Source organism: Mchenga conophoros, linkage group LG8, assembly GCF_057382185.1.
Source record: "Mchenga conophoros isolate Kocher_MC1m ecotype Shallow Benthic linkage group LG8, M_conophoros_male_GT1.1, whole genome shotgun sequence".
Lineage (NCBI taxonomy): Eukaryota > Metazoa > Chordata > Actinopteri > Cichliformes > Cichlidae > Mchenga > Mchenga conophoros.
The window spans coordinates 23,007,770-23,020,353 of record NC_140533.1 but is presented as its reverse complement, the minus strand read 5'-3'; positions in this window follow the sequence as shown (position 1 = coordinate 23,020,353).

Sequence of the window (12,584 nt, the reverse complement as noted above, 5' to 3'; positions counted from 1 at the left end):
GTCTGGAGTCCTGCAAATTTAAATGAATGCAAATATTCCAAGTAGCAGAGAAAGCAAATCTTTGCTTTGTAATATAGTCTGTGTCTGTGTATAATCAACTCATGAACCAGCTGTACAGGCATTAGCTCGAAACATATGGACACACTGTAGGTGGCTGAAGTGTTTTTGATATCAGAACCCACCAGGGAATCCAGCTTTGTCTTCCAGTATCTCGCTTTTTGTGTTCCCATCTCATTATGTTCATGAAGTAAATTCACGGAGCTGCAGAGTAAGGATTTGTTTTCTAGTTTTCTTAGCTTTCAAACCCGCCTTAATGAACGATGCTATCGGTTTGGGGCTTTTCCTTTCATAACTATCCCAAATGTGTGGAGCAGCTCCTCGTTATCAATATTAACTGAATAAAAGAAGTGGCCAAGAAAAACATTTGGATATCATTTTTCTACTTGTTCCCAGATAAATGTTTTTATATAACTTTAAATATGTTTGCTTAGTATTGCAAACGCATTGCATATACAGACACGCTGCTGTTGGAAAATGTGCAAACCATTAAAAGGCTCCAAAATCTGACAAGTGCACACCTGAGTAAAAATTGTTTTGCTACTATTGCTCAGTTTGAGTTGGCTGTCAAAGCTGCCTTTCTGTCAGATTTTCCCTCAGTTTACTTTCCTGTCCCACTTTTATGTTCTGTCTTCACCTTTATAACCACTGTCAGGTGAAATTACAGGCAAGGTGTCATTCGGCGTCCGTGCAGTGACGGACCTGCTGCAGCAATGTTGAACATTTAGAGATGGATGGAAGATTGCTGATTTTTGTTTTTCATTGTCACATGTTTTTTTATTTTCACTCTGACTTGCTTGTTAGGTTTAGAAAGGTTGGATTTTGGATTAAAATATGTCCCCTGCACCTGTAGTTTACCCAGTGGGCTTAAATGTTGTGTTAGGAAGTTCTTTATTATCACATATATGTGATGTGTTGAGAGTGCATCATGCACAGATGCCAAAGGACACCTTCTGTTAGTAATTTAGAGATGCCAAAAAAAGGCTATATTTGATACCTTGGGAATAATAACGCACGGGCTGGATATCGCTTCAACTAATTACTGGCATGTATTTTTAGTTTCTCCCCAAAACTCTTAGCATTCACTTGTGTCTGTAATACTCTCAGTAGTTTATGCATTTGTTGCTCTGTTTTTTACCACCACATCTTGAAACTTCAATTAATAGATGGATGTCTGATCATTTTTGATCCACATCAAACACAAAAGCCAGTAAAAATAAAAGAGGCGCACCAAATGGGACAATGGACCTGGAAGTGCTACACCCATACAAATATGGTTTTCAGGATTATTTGCTGTGCGTCTCATTCACAGACTAAAGAGCATGCTACAAAGGCAATCATCTGCCTGCAATTAGACTGAAAAGCAGGAGAGAAAAGAGAAAAAAAATCAATCCATCATAATTCTCAGACCTTTCGTTCTGCTAGAGGAAAACATTTTAAGTTATGTTGAATGGAATCATGTTGACACGCATAAGTGTGTATCGCTGTGCCAAGAGGAGAAAGTAGTGAATAATGCTGAGGGCCGGAGAGATAGAGGGAAAACAGTCTGATTGCCTCTTACGTCTCTTCCCTTCTTCATGGCTTACTTTTGACATTACTTCAGCAGAGGAAGGAGAAACAATTTCACTGTGCCCCCCTCCCTTCTCTCACTCACGCTGTGGGACAGGCGTTTCATAGTTTTACAGAGTGCCGTCTTCTGCAGGTTACCATCACTTCTAATAAAAGCCGTTTTCTTCTTTTTCCTCACTCGGCAGATTGGTCAGGTGACAAGCCTTTCGACTCTGCTCTATAAATACAGACAAGTGTTAAAATAGAGTGCTTCAGATGTAAGACGGGTGACAGAGGTGTTTATATCTGTGCGGGATGTGTGTAGAGGATACAGCAATACCTCTGGTAAATGGAAAGAGACAATAGCTGACAGATGTTTTAAAGGATAGTCTGTCTGTGAGCAGCTGGACAGTGTGTAAACCAGCCAGTTGGGAACATATGTTCTCTGGACAGCAGCTTGATCAGGCCCTCAGATTAACTCAGATTGATTCAGTGAGTAACAAAATTGTGTTTACTGAAAGAGAAAAGCTTGCTGGCTGACAAGCAAATAATTAATTCTACTATTTTGTGTGTTGCCACGGAGGATTTATGTTATATGCAGTTTGTTCTAATACAGTACTCATTCTCAGGGATTGTCAACAGACCGATTATATAGACTCTTTAGTAACAGATTAATTCATTGCGGTACTTTTAACTGCTCTGTTATTTCCCAAGCGTTCGTCACAGTGGATGGATTCACATTTTTGATTTGGCACATTTTTTTATGCTGGATGCCCTTCCTGATGCAAACCTCCCACTTATCCGGGATTGGGAATGGCATGAATACACTAGTTTGCTCATCAAATGAACATAGATCATTTAAAGCTCTATATCTGTCAGAAGATTGTGTTTTGTGTACTCGGAAAGGGCCTTTAACCAAGTCCCCTTGGGGTGTCCTGTGGGGCGTTCTGTGGGAGAATGGGGGTACTTGGCCCATTGTTTGAAGCTGTTCTCTCCCTGTATGGTGACAGCTTAGTTCGCATCACCAGCAGTAACTCAAACTTGGTCCCGGTAGGAGTTGGACTCTGCCGGGGATGCCCTTTGTCACAGATTCTCCTCATAATTTTTATGGACACAGTTTCTACATGTAGCCAAGAGACAGAGGGTCTCCCCTATGGTGGCGTGAGGATCACCTCTGCTTTTTGGCTTTACCAGAAGGCGACTTCCCCCTATCACTCCTGTGGTTTCCAGTCGAGTATGAAGTGATAGCAATCAAAATTAGCCTCTCCAAGTCTCTCAGCCAGAAAAAGGTGGAGTGCCCACTTTGGAGTGGGGATGAGCTTTTACCCCAAGTGGAGGAGTTTAGGTATCTTGTGGTCATGAGTGAGCGGAGTTGAAATTGGAGACTGACAGATGGATTGGTGTGGTATCAACAGTGATGAGGATGTTGAGTGAAGCGTCAACCTCTGAGCAGTGGGTACTGACAGAAGGAGAAAAAAATGTGGCTATAAGTGGTGAAAATAAGCTGCCATCTTTAGGTACTGTTATTATTTTTATTATTATTGATCTCATGAGCCAAATAAAGACGGTTTACATATTTTTTCATCATAATTAATAAAACTATTTCAATCTGATTTAAACCTTGCAAGAACTTTATTGTCAGGTAGGTTGTTTTTTTGTTGTTTTTACAACAGTGGTTTGTCACAAATTTACCAATGGGATTGATATAGGGTGACATGGTGATGCAGTTAACACCGTGACGTCAGACTGTTGTTTTCAAATCCAGGCTGGGGCCTTTCTTTGTCAAATCTGCACATTCTCGCCTTATCTGAATAGGTTCTCTGTGGTTTTTACCCCCATACTGCAAAAACATGGTTGTTAGGTTAGTTGGTGATTCCAAATTGGCCATAGGTGTGAATGTGCATCAGACTGGCAACCTGCCCAGGATGTACCCCATCTCTTTCCCTATGATAACTAGAAGAGTCCCCCCTGCAAGCCTGACTTGGATAAGCAGAAGAAAATAGATGGAGGGGTTGGCATATCAGAAGGCCATATGCAATATAATTTGTTATATAATTTTAAAGGCTCATTGAACAGTTTCACTGTCTGTTGGTTTTCAGCAAGTTCCAGGAGAATCCATACCATTATGAAAATGTCTTTACCCGTAGTTGTCATCATGTTGAAAGAAAACTAGAAAACAATGAAGCACCTTGGACAGCGCTCTGAAAAAAAGACCTGAAAAAAGGCAACAATCCCAAGGTCTCTGCAGATTTGGTGAATCAGCGTCTTCACTGAAAATTCTCTTTTTGTGCTGGAGGCCAAACAGTTTTGGGGGTTAGTTGTGCAACTTGTTTTTCAATGACGCTCTATAAAAAGCAGAACAGATATTTAGTTATAGAGCCAAGCCTGTGAGTCACTTGATGCACTCAACTCAAGCTGTGGAGCTACTCTCATAAATGACACACTCTACTATCTGCAGCACATATCCACTGTACATGTGGACTATCCACCCAGACCATCATGTACACCTTCTCATGATAAGTGGATCCTGAAACACCATCAAAATGCTGAAAGTATTGCACTGGCTTAAGAAACAGCCGAGCAGATAATAGTGAAGCATTCTCTGCCAGTAGAGCTGACCATCTACTAATCAAAAGGTCTGTGTTTTGGACGCCCATGTTTAAGTGTCCTTCGGCAAGACAGTAAACCCCAGGTTATCCCTGATTCTTCTATGCGAGTGTGTGCATCATAGTTATAAAGCACTCAAAGACATCGTATAAAGAACTGCGTGGCTTGGTGAACATGAATTCTGGTTAAAAGTACATTGGGTGCTCAGTTAGAATAAAAAGGAATTATATAATTTCCAGTCCATTCACCACTTAACTCTAAAAGCTAATAAGTGTACTTCCAAAAAATGTGTTTCCCTGCGAAAATCATACGCTTTGTTAGGGTTTTTGCTAGAGCCTGAATGATACATCGATTAGCTGATACAGTGGGGCAAAAAAGTATTTAGTCAGCCACCGATTGTGCAAGTTCCCCCACTTAAAATGATGACAGAGGTCAGTAATTTGCACCAGAGGTACACTTCAACTGTGAGAGACAGAATGTGAAAAAAAAAATCCATGAATCCACATGGTAGGATTTGTAAAGAATTTATTCGTAAATCAGGGTGGAAAATAAGTATTTGGTCAATAACAAAAATACAACTCAATACTTTGTAACATAACCTTTGTTGGCAATAACAGAGGTCAAACGTTTACTATAGGTCTTTACCAGGTTTGCACACACAGTAGCTGGTATTTTGGCCCATTCCTCCATGCAGATCTTCTCGAGAGCAGTGATGTTTTGGGGCTGTCGCCGAGCAACACGGACTTTCAACTCCCGCCACAGATTTTCTATGGGGTTGAGGTCTGGAGACTGGCTAGGCCACTCCAGGACTTTCAAATGCTTCTTACGGAGCCACTCCTTTGTTGCCCGGGCGGTGTGTTTTGGATCATTGTCATGTTGGAAGACCCAGCCTCGTTTCATCTTCAAAGTTCTCACTGATGGAAGGAGGTTTTGGCTCAAAATCTCACGATACATGGCCCCATTCATTCTGTCCTTAACACGGATCAGTCGTCCTGTCCCCTTGGCAGAAAAACAGCCCCATAGCATGATGTTTCCACCCCCATGCTTCACAGTAGGTATGGTGTTCTTGGGATGCAACTCAGTATTCTTCTTCCTCCAAACACAACGAGTTGAGTTTATACCAAAAAGTTCTACTTTGGTTTCATCTGACCACATGACATTCTCCCAATCCTCTGCTGTATCATCCATGTGCTCTCTGGCAAACTTCAGACGGGCCTGGACATGCACTGGCTTCAGCAGCGGAACACGTCTGGCACTGCGGGATTTGATTCCCTGCCGTTGTAGTGTGTTACTGATGGTGACCTTTGTTACTTTGGTCCCAGCTCTCTGCAGGTCATTCACCAGGTCCCCCCGTGTGGTTCTGGGATCTTTGCTCACCGTTCTCATGATCATTTTGACCCCACAGGATGAGATCTTGCGTGGAGCCCCAGATCGAGGGAGATTATCAGTGGTCTTGTATGTCTTCCATTTTCTGATGATTGCTCCCACAGTTGATTTTTTCACACCAAGCTGCTTGCCTATTGTAGATTCACTCTTCCCAGTCTGGTGCAGGTCTACAATACTTTTCCTGGCGTCCTTCGAAAGCTCTTTGGTCTTGGCCATGGCGGAGTTTGGAGTCTGACTGTTTGAGGCTGTGGACAGGTGTCTTTTATACAGATGATGAGTTCAAACAGGTGCCATTCATACAGGTAACGAGTGGGGGACAGAAAAGCGTCTTACAGAAGACGTTACAGGTCTGTGAGAGCCAGAGATTTTCCTTGTTTGAGGTGACCAAATACTTATTTTCCACCCTGATTTACGAATAAATTCTTTACAAATCCTACCATGTGGATTCATGGATTTTTTTTTCACATTCTGTCTCTCACAGTTGAAGTGTACCTCTGGTGCAAATTACTGACCTCTGTCATCATTTTAAGTGGGGGAACTTGCACAATCGGTGGCTGACTAAATACTTTTTTGCCCCACTGTATTTCCAGCTAATACTGGGCACTCACATGAGAATGAAGCTAAAATCATTATTTATACCGGTATCAATAAAAAAGCAACTTTGTGAATAAAGCATCAATAATGTGTTCTTTAGTTTTTTCTTATATGGAATAAATAAAACACTATAAAACACTAGCATCTGACTAATGCATGCTGATTGGCTGGTTAAGGATTTAAAACGAGGAAGGACTTTTTTCAGTGGCACCCATTTATATACAATAACTAAATTAATATAAGCGTAGTTAAATCAAAACAGAAACATCTATGTGTAGGAAAACAGATCATTGCCATCAGGAGCTCAAAGTTGTATGCTGTTGTTGTGACGACCCTCATACTTGCAAAGAGGTATTCTACTATTCTACTACAAACAAAACTCCTAAAAAAATCCTTCTAAGAGTAGAACTGAATCTATGACGGCCCCTCCCTGAGCCTGGTTCTGCCGGAGGTTTCTTTCTGTTAAACAGGAGTTTTTCCTTACCACTGTTGCCAAATGCTTACTCATAGTGATGTCCTCTGATTGTTGGGGTTTTCTCAGTATTATCAAAGGGTCTTTACTTGACAATATAAAGCACCTTCAGCCAACTGTTGTTGTGATTTGGTGCTATTTAAATGTAACTGAACTGGATTGAATATATAATAATAAGACGACACTGCCAGCACTGCCGGCAGCACATGTAGCAGAGTATAGATCTGCAAATGGGATGTGGCATCAAGCAGTTTCTTTTTTACCTCTAATGTCATTTGGGGTCTAATGTAACTACCGAGCTAATTTCCTGCATCTTTATAAGGCAGATATAAGCATTCAAAAGGCACAATTTAGGTGGCCAAGTCTTTGTCAGGTTAATTTAAGCACCGGTCCTTTTGAGTATTTGAACAAATGACTAATGCGACATAACATTTGCTGTATTCTGCCGATACCGCTCATTGCTCTCCCCACTTCTCTGTCTGCTTAACATTAATCAGCTCCACCTCTATAAGCATCCTCGTCCATTCTTGGGAGAAAGACATCTGTTATCATCACTCAATCTCTTTCTTACTGTATGTAGGATTGCATCCATGCTTCAGGGTGTGATTAGGTCAACGCCAAGACACCCACTACTAACTGTTCTGCTGTGTGCTATTCTCATATCAATAATCTTTTCAGGCTTAACATTGTATTAAAGACAGAAATACCTTTACAAATTGAGTACAACCTCAAGCGTAGGAGCTTATGCTCTAAAAACTTGAAAAAGCTCAGCGAAGTGTTTTATAATAATAACAAGCCTACAGTAATACAACACCACAGACATGTGCGTAAATAAAAAAACAAACCTAAATATACTTTAAAATGACTTAAAATGGAGGAAAAATTAAGAACTACAATAATACTCCACCAGCTAAACTTGAGCCACTCTCGACTCTAAGCCTCGAAACCAGATAATATTATCCATATAAATTTAAATGGTAAATGGCCTGTATTTGAATAGCGCTTTACTTAGTCCCTAGGGACCCCAAAGCGCTTTACACTACATTCAGTCATCCACCCAAATTTAGATAAATACTTCACAAGGATGAAACGGCTTGCGCAAAATAAATGGCAGGAGTTAGAATAACTGTTTAAAGACTGAAACACAAGTAACCTTCAGAGATGTTTTAGCTAAAAGTGGACTAAGCAAAAATACCAATATGATTAAAAAACACCACTCCGAGAGAATGAAAATAGAGCCTTTGCCATTGAGACTGCTGCATATACTTTGTACTGATAATGTTGTTAGAAGTGATCTAAATCTTTAATTTAATTTAATATCCGGGTCACAGTGTCCGTTGCCAGCATCTCTGTGTTCCACTGAGACACAAAGCTGTGTCGTCTGCATAGCAATTAGATGCAATTTTACGTTTACAAATGATCATGCTTACAAATTATGCGCCCTGAAGGAAAAATGCAAAATTAAAAGAAAGCAACCCAAAAAGAGCCCTGTAGAACAAAGACATAACAGGACGAGCAGAGCAAGAGAAGAACTCACATGTCAAAATGCTTTTAACAGAAACGTCTCCACTAGAAGTTAAAGTCTGTGTGGTCAGCCAGTTGTTTTGTAGATTGTAAGCAGCAGTGGCATTAAACTGAATGATTAAGCAGCAATCAGAAGATCTCTGGAAACGTTAATGAGAGCAGTTTCAGGAGTGTGGAGAGGCTTCTGAGTGGAATTTATCAAGTTAGTGATTTTTATTCATAACATGACATTGCATGCTCAAACATTTCAGAAATGAGTATCAGATCTGAAATGAAACTGCAGCAAGAAAAGGAAAACTTCGCTTCCAAGTAGTTGCAAATTACTCAGATCCAAAGGCTAGTTTCCTTTTAGTTGGGTTTTAGGTTAAGCTTATTTTCCTCCTTTGCTGTAAGTTTATTTTGTCTCTCTTTCACACACTTAGGAGCTATAGATTGCACTGTAAAAAAAAAATCCTAAAAAAACAGTTCTATTCCAGCAGCTGGGGCGGCAAAATAATACCAGAAAATAACTTTCTCATAAAAATACGGTTATTTTCAGTAATGACAATACAGTTTGTTGCCTTAATTTTACATGGGATTTTGCCTTTTCCAAGTGCTTTTAAACATTAAATTAGGAACATTTTAATGTGATTAAACAATGAAATTACCTATAAACAAGGTCAATGAATGTGGCAATATGAATAATAATACTTAAATGTACAGAAATATACAGTTAACAGTTGGTTTAAATAATAATAATGAATTGCATTCATACAGCGCTTTTCGAGAAACCTCAAAGCGCTTTACAATTCCACTATTCATTCACTCTCACATTCACACACTGGTGGAGGCAGCTACAGTCGTAGCCACAGCTGCCCTGGGACAGACTGACAGAGGCGAGGCTGCCATATCGCGCCATCGGCCCCTCTGGCCAACACCAGTAGGTGGAAGGTGAAGTGTCTTGCCCAAGGACACAACGACCGAGCGTGTCCGAGCCGGGACTCGAACCGGCAACCTTCTGATTACAAGGCGAACTGCCAACTCTTGAGCAACGATCGCCCTAAATAACAATAATAATAATTATTATTTGATGTAAAAAAAAAAAAGTTTATAAGAATCATTTTATATATTTTTCCATAGCATTACATTTGAATTTAACAATTCAATCTTTTAAATAACGGACAAATATTTGTGAAATTATGATACATTTGTGAATGTTTTTAAAAATCTAAATATTTCTTATGTACAGACAGATACATTTAAAAAACAAGAAAATTGTGTTTTATTACATTTACAGTGATTTTACGTTAATTTACATTTGAAATGTAAAATCAGTCTATTTATGTAAATTTAATGATATTCTAGAAAAACAGTACAAAACTGTAAAATACACAGTAAAATACTTTTATATTACTTTTTTTTTTTTACAGTGTGTGTTACTCACATTCAGAAGGAATGGAAGTATTAACAACTCACTTAGGAGTACTGTGAGTCTCTTCCTCAAAGTTAGATAGAATTGGGCTTCCTTTTTCTACTTATATCCAAAGCACTTTACTATTTGTATTTACACACACTGGTCACTTCATTAGGTACACCTGTTAAACTGCTCAGCCCAAATTTCAAATCTGTGATATGGGCAGCAATGCCAGTAGGCATGTAGATGACCTTCTGAACTTCAAACCTGCATCAGAATGGAGAAGAAAGGTGATTTAAGTTGCTCTGAAACAGTTTTAATTTAGCTGACCAACAACTTACATCATAGTTTTTGTTAATGACCTAATGCACAAGGACAAAAGCTATGATGAAATGTACAGACACTTTTGTTAACGAATAAAAACGAGATAGAAATATTCTGGAGAGGCAAGATCCAATCAGAACTAATCTGCAGTAAGGTTAGAAAAGCACAACTAGCTCCCTCACTCCCTGTTTTGCATAGAAACAAAACAAAATGTCAACTCTTTGGAGGACGAGAAGTGTAGACATGTGGACATGCATCAGGTTGGCACATCTTTCACATCTGATGTCAAGGAAAATAAAATGTTGAAAACATGACAAACTTTTATGCTTTATATTTGAGTCAACTTGAGATTTAATCTGCTATAATCTTAAAATATCTAAGCGACTCTTTTAGACTTAAACTAAAAGTCTATAGATGCCTAAACTACGACTAAAACTAAAATGTTCTAGTCAAAAGACTGTGACTAAAACCAATTTGCTGTCAAAATTAACACTGCTTTTAAGTTGGTTCAGGCAGTCCTTCAAAAACTGCTGATCAAAGGTTAACAAAGAGTGGTATGAAAAAGAGAAAATCTCCAATGAGTGGCAGTTCTTTGGGAGAAAATACCTTGTTGATGTCATGGATATTTCCAGTACTTGTTGAATCTGTGAAATGAAGAATTTCTGAAAATGAATTAATAATTATTTTTAATAAATGAACCCTCTCTGATAGCTCAGAGTGAGCAAGTGTGACCAAAGCTGTTTTCAGGCATGAGGTCAGAGTGACGCATGAGGCGCACATGGTGCTCACTCTGTGGCTGTGAATTCACCAGATATTACTTGCACTGTTTTCACAGCTAAATCAGAAATTACACTGACTTTTGTGGAAGGTGGTCTGCTGGGTAAGAACCATTTAATATCCAGTCCAACTGAGTTGGAAATGTACTCTCTCACATGCACTAACATGTGGTAACAATAGTAGAAAAGTTCGGGACTTTGCTACATGTGTGAAAATGGCTGCACACTGTCAACTTGCAGCCTAAAACTTTCAACATTCTCCCATTAGTCAGTGCCTTCGACTTTCTGTCATCTTGTGTTGGGCAGGTATTGTATAATGAGATTATCTGAACTTTTCTACTTGCAGCCTGTCACTACCAATGAGAGTCCTACCCCTGTAACACTAAACAGATAAGAAAATTCCCATAGAGCTGCGGGGAGCATTGTGGAATATTTCAAGTCATAAGCGGTGCATTTATTAAGCATTCACTTGTTCTGTTGCTGAAATTATATATATATGAAAGAAAGAAAGAAAGAAAGTGTACTTTATTGATCCCGGTGGGGAAATTCCTCTCTGCATTTAACCCATTCACTCAGTGAAGCCATTGGGCTCCCGGGAAGCAGTGTGTAGGGACGGTACCTTGCTCAGGGGTACCTCAGGGTAGCTGTTCAGGAGAATCGAACCCCCGACCTTCCGATCATGGGGTCACCACTCTACTGAGCTATCCCTGCCATAATATATATATATGTATATATCTATATATATCTATATCTCTTTATAGATATATGTAGAGATATAGATACATATATGGATATATAGATATATATATATAGATGAGTGCAACTCTGAGTAACAGTTTTTGTTTTATATTATTTTATTTCAATCTGACTTATAAATATATAGAGAGAGAGATAGTTAGGAACACAACATGGAAGAATTATAGCAATAAACAGATCAGGTGCAGTCAAGAATCAGATACCCGACTACGTGTCTAATTGTACTGAAGATTTACTAGATTTACTGAAAGAGAATATCTCAAGTATATATCTTTAATCCATAGAGCCCATTGGATGACAAGGCTACACATAGACAACCAGTTGTGTGTGTGTTTTGTATGTGTGTGTAGTTGTGTACACTGGTGAAGACAGATGTTTAAACAGGCAATCATCACTCAATGAGTAAACGGCTCTGGAGATTGAGCTAGTGTGTGTGTGTGTGTGTCTGACTGGAGGTGAATACCAAGAAAGGAGGACAGGGAGTGCAAAGACAAGAGTAGTACACAAGAGGTGGAGTAAATAAAGCCTATCAGCTCATATTAGAGAGCAGCCATCAAGGCTGAATGCAGATTTGTGATTAGCCCACATTTGTGGTATTTTTATCTCTGAATGCAACTCTTTGATCGCAGCCATGTGTCAGAAGTGGAAGAATCATCTTAAGGGACATTTTTCCACGGGTGTTGTCTAAAATACCACCTCCTCAGGGTTTGACTGGCTGATCTCTTTGGCTGCTGGCTCGCACACCTTTCCTAGCATTTGACCATTCTGTCTGACTGCATCTTCATCTCCCCCTTCCTCCTCCTCCTCCTTTTCCTCCTCCTCTTTCTCCTTCTTCTAAAGACACACTTTGAAAGTAAAAATATCCTGAGTCCAGAAAGGCATGAGAAGCGATAGATCCATAAATAACCTGGGTCTTGTTTGAGATCAGCTGACATTTTAAAGGCTGCCAGGTATTAATAACATTTCTCGTGAGACAGAGATTGTCTCTCTATAAGTCTGTGCGTGTTTGTGTACTTTAGTGTGTGTTTACACATGTGTACAGTGCATGAGCATGACTGTGCATGTTTTTTGGGGGGGGTTTTGGTGAGCGGCAGAAAAAGAGACATAGAGACAGCGCTTGGCTGGTTTGTCATTCTTATGAAATTTT